Source organism: Anneissia japonica, unplaced genomic scaffold (assembly GCF_011630105.1).
Source record: "Anneissia japonica isolate Jap-2015-1 unplaced genomic scaffold, ASM1163010v1 scaffold2028_len131717_cov125, whole genome shotgun sequence".
NCBI classification, from domain to species: Eukaryota; Metazoa; Echinodermata; class Crinoidea; order Comatulida; family Comatulidae; genus Anneissia; species Anneissia japonica.
Window position 1 is genome coordinate 85,613 of NW_022736659.1, and position 5,644 is coordinate 91,256.

The following is a 5,644-nucleotide window of genomic DNA, read 5'->3' on the forward strand; positions in this document are numbered from 1 at the left end:
ATTATACGTTGTTCAATTGATTTTTCTAAGACACAATGAGCAAATTTGACAAAATACTTGAAATTGGTTAAAATGTGATGCAACATAACAAACATTTTTACCTCCAGAGTCTGCCTTTAAAATATTAGTTATCTACTGTATTTTTTGCAGTTTGTAAATTATAACCCTATATAACCTTAATCTTTAATAAACTAGAAACTATTTGATATTTTAATAGATTTGAAAACTGCAGCTGTACATAATTTAGTTTTTTAATATTGCTTTCAACAACTGTATAAGATTGATTTGCTTGATTATTCAAATAAAAATTATATTAAATTATTTGTATGTATGTACTATGTTTGCATTGTTGTGTGTCTATTTGCACGTGCTTACCTCTCTCCATTGGGGGCACGGTTCAAACCGGTTCACTGAGCCCAGTGCGCCTCCCCCCCCCCCCCCCCCCCCCCCCCCCATTATGTTCATCAGACAGGCCTAGATTCCCATCGATCGATACCACAACGAATTCGTCAGACCAAAGATATTAACTTGCCTATCTTCATAACATATTTTTGATTGCCAGTCTCTGTATATATTGTGGTCTAAAAGCACAATTTTTGGCCATACTAATTCGGCCTTGAAAACTCTCCTTTTAAACACTAACAGGGAATATATTCTAGGCCATGACTGAGGCTACAATTGCCCTGTTGGTTCGTACCACATGTTGACTCCCCCTGTCAAAAAAAATCCTAGAGCGATAAAATGTGAACACTGTGGGACCTGGAGTAACAGTTGATGAACACATAAAATATTTAATTAAAAGAGCAAACCTTTGGAGGTGCTATAGCAATCCTGTCAACCCACCCACACATGAAAACAGGGCTGATAAACAGAATTGATGATGATGGATAATTGGATGACTGGATGGATGAATGATGGAGGATGATGGGATGGATGAGGATAGATGATGATGATGATGATTATGGTGGATATAAAATGATGGATGGATGAAAAATGAAGTATGTATGAATAATATGCAGGAGTAATGATGGACAGAAGAATTTAATTCAATTCAATACAAATTTCTTTATTGCAATCACATAAAAATACAAATTGAATTTTCAAAAAAATACTATAAGATTTGGTCATATTTTAAAAATCCATAAATTCAAAATTTAAAAAGAGCGGACAGATCGAAAACAAGCAGACACGATTACTTTTGATTTATTTTAAATTTATTTCCTTATTTCTGGTTTCATGCATTAATTAATTTTTTTTTTCTTTTTTTAAATGTTTTTTAATCATCTACAAAATTGGTTAGTCGATTTTTGAGGAAAGCAAATTCTTTAAGGCATTTGTATTTTTCATTTGCCTACTTTCTCTCTTCATTTTCATTAACTTCGTTTTAAAACTGCTTATTTAATAATATGTTTATATTACAATTTATGCTATTTAACTCTATTTTATATGTTGATTTGATTTTGAAATAAAACATTGAAATGAAATGAAAGACATCAGCAACCATAAAATAAAAGAAAAAAAGCCTGAAACTTCAAAAGGAATTACCANNCTGTATATGTATGTTATAGTATAATCTGTCTCTTATACACATCTTCCTTATGGAGCCCCTACAAAGGGGCATGGTTTGAACAAATATTGAACTATCTCGAGGGAACGAAATATTATTTCGAGGGAATAAAATAATATTTTGAAATTATTTCGAAGATTTCGATCCCTCAAAATATTGTTTCTTTCCCTCAAATTAATATTTCGTTCCTAAGATATATTCACTCTATCACATTGTAGGCTCTATGTGATGAATACATGTGATTAGGCCATATATGTGTATGATATGACATCATCATGTCCTAATACGATACGATACGATACGATACGATATTCTTTATTGTCATTTGAACAACAGGGTACAAATGAAATTCAAGTGATTGATCAAGGTACAATTTCAGAGAGGAATAAAGAAAAAGTAAACTAACAAAGAACTCCAAAGAGACATATTCAAATAACTTAAATCTAATGAATCATATTGAATTTATTGAATCTTAATGAATCTTATTGGTGGGTGTGGAGTCAGGATCGGGAAAGACATCACCATGACCCTCCGGCTACAGGAATAGGGGACAGCGCTGCCCTGAATCTGCAAAAACAGCCAGAAACTAAAAAATAGCCTGGTAGTCACAGAGACAGAAAACAGCTGTCTGCCGTGATAGGATATCATCATGCCCATATAAGGGCAATTCACACAAATTTGTGAGGATATTGCTCAATGCACTTCCACTTCAACAAAGAACCAAAGAAAAAAAGGAAAAAAAGTGTCACTCATGCTTTGGGCAATACAGTACAATTTCTGTAATATTTGTTATTTGAATAAAGTTTTATCAATTCATTCATGCACTCCTTAATTATAGGACCTAGAGTTTATACCATGCCAGAGGGTTTACACTGTGCTGGTGAAGTCGCCTATGAAATTCTAAGTGTGTGTTCAGTTTTATGAATAGATTGTATAAGAGTGACAAAATAAATACATACAACAGTGTACTCTTCCACAATCCACTCTCTATTGTTGGTGGAAAATTTTGTTGACTGCATAACCTTTTAAAGTTTTCTTACAGACTTGTGTAATATAAAAATATTGTAGTGTATTATATGATTTTCTGAAATAAAAGTTCAAATTGAAATTACCCACAATCATTGATTTTTGGAAAAAAGAATATGGCACTCCAACTGAGGTTATTATATACACATCTATCTTTTATTAAAATTATAACATTATTTATTGAAAAGACGCAATATTGCTATGTTGAAATCAATTGTAATTAATCCTGTACATTGTAGGCCTACAAGTAATTTTAGTAGCTGTCATTATAGAGGGCAGCAGACTGATATTTACGAATATCATGTTTTTTATTCAATTCAATTCCAATAAATTTATTTCTCAAAAATAACAAAGTATTTAAGAATAATTGCAAATTATTTCTGAGAAATAATAATAATAATAATAATAATAATAATAATAATAATAATAATAATAATAATAATAATGATAATGGGGGTTGGGGGTTTAGAGCTTCACTGCGTTGATGTTGGTGAGGGTGGGAGTGGGGTCGTGGAGCTTCGGCTTTTGTTCATGTTAAATTTGAAAATTAAGGTCGGGTTCAGGATGGGTTGCGGGATGCAGTCTAAAAATTAGTGATGGGTTTTCATGTCTAATAATAATATAATATTTCAACGTATGATATCGTCTTCGAATGTTATGTGTTTTTCTCATAAAACAACATACAAAAGTGCTTCGTGTACTTGAGATTTTTTTTACAAATACACAGGCAGCATTAAGTCATAGGCCTACTTTATATAAAATATGTTTATTATTTTTAAAAACAAATGCAGTACGAAGATAACTGACAGGTCTAGTTTTGTTGTTTCGTAATTGCATTTAAAGCAGGCATTCGTTCAATTGGGTTCCAATATTTTACAGAGAAGTAGTGTCTATGACGAAATCATAATATGATGATGATACAGTATTTTGATGTAATATTATATAAAATCTTTTATTATTAAACCACTTGAAACATTATACGATATCGTACTATCGATGTTAGCTGTTGTTACTATTGTTATCATCATCGCCGCCGCCACCACCACGATACAAAGTCATGTGCATATGCGATCCCCCACCTCTCTGATATAGACCCCTTCCGCATCACAGAGGAATATACCCACTGTAACATGAATACAGCAATAAAATAAAACTGAAATTAACAATAAATCCAGGGCCGGATTTGGGGCCGGTGCCACCCTTCCCCCTTCCCGAAAAGAAACAGTAAAAAATGTTCATTTACTATGGAAATCTGAAAACAGAAATGCAGGCCCTATTTTACGAGCTTGGGAAATCTGATATTGCACTGTTATTCAAATAAACGACTGTTGAATAAATTCCCAATCTAGAGCCTCATTTTGGATGAAACGCCACCCTTGAATTTCTCCCCACCCCCAGCTCCCGTAAATAAATGAACGGAAACAACATTAAGCTTCCAATGGGTCTTTTATTTTGAAGAAAACCAGCCCTCATTATAACTGTCATCTAAGGTGTTAATGCCATTAGCAGCCTGTGTTAGTTCACTTCTTGATAGAAAAAATAATCCAAACCATTTCAAAAATCCCAAGTATGAAAAGTTAAAAAAAATCTCAAGACCCCAAGGCAAGAGTGGATCCAGAGATGTCCGAAAGGTGGGGAAGAGCCGATAGTGGGTGTTGAGTTGCACAAATGAAGAATCTGATCATGCGTACAAGTTTACTAATTGATGAATACTATTATTATCTATTGTTTTAATAATAATAATATCAATTCTTTGATATCTCTCTTGATATATTGATACCCAGGAAATTATAATTGGAAACTATATAGAGGGCGTGCTACCATGTATCTGCCATCATCATCATCATCATCATCATCGTTACATCATCGTACGTTCGCGCAGTTGTTTGTCGTTGCGCAACCAGGAAGAGAAAAGAATGTCGGTCGGGGGACGTATCATCTCTATCTTCGTACAATCTGCTACGCAAGATTGTACTTAAAAAGGTGTTATTGTTAGAGAGAGAACGTGAGTGTTTGCATTAATTTTAGAGCCATGAATAATCTTTGCTGTTCCATATACAGTATTTGCAGTCTAGGCTAGGGCTAGGCAGAGTAGGCTCAGCTACCTAGGCCTAGGCCTTAGGCCTAGGGCTTAGGCGATTGGTTGGCCAGGATACCGCACTGTCTGTGTGGGCCTATGCCTAGCTAGTACTAGGGCCTAGCCTCGGTAGGAAAATTTGGCCTAGAAATACGTCCGCGGCTATGGGAAATTAAGGGGCGATTTCCGCGCAGATTTTCCCGAAAATTTAGCTTTATCGTGTATGTATATAAACAATGTATTAATATCAAAGAAGTACATGTAATATTAAGTAGATAAGATAGAGATCACTGGGATTGATAGCGAAAATGAGGCGGAAATTTGTCCAGACGTGCGCGTCTCCCTACTCTTCTTATAATGCAAATTTTCTTGGTCCAAACATACAGGGCGCCCTTCTGTTGCTAAGTATATCTAGGCGCACACGGCGCCCTTCTTTTTCCACTAATGGAGGAAAACGTTAATCACAGTACGGTCATATGATTCTGCGCTTTTGTGTCTGTCATTTTTATAGTTTTGATTTATTTATGCCTACTTGTTTGTGTCTTATGGATAATGGCAACAATTTCTACCTCTGCAAAAGGTTATGTATTCAGTTATGTAATGGTTGCAGAAGTTCTTTAGATCCAGCTGTACTTTGTATTCCCATGATGCATTTCGGTATAACAGTTTTTTTTCTGTGGAGAACTCTATCTTGTTGTGTTTGTACTAGTAGAATCTTGGGTATTATGCACTAATTTACGATTCTGTGCACTTATTTCTGCTGCAAAATTGAGCTGGTTTCTTGGAGTAGTACAGAACATCTGCAGCAGTGGCACGTTTGGAATTGGGGGTGCATTTACCAAAACGCACTGGCTATACGCACAGCGGCTGTGTATACAATGAAAGTGGTTTTGTTATATGCACAGTGACAAGCAACCAATTACAGCACAAGTTACTATTCTATGCTACTGTATACCACTCTCTTATACACATCT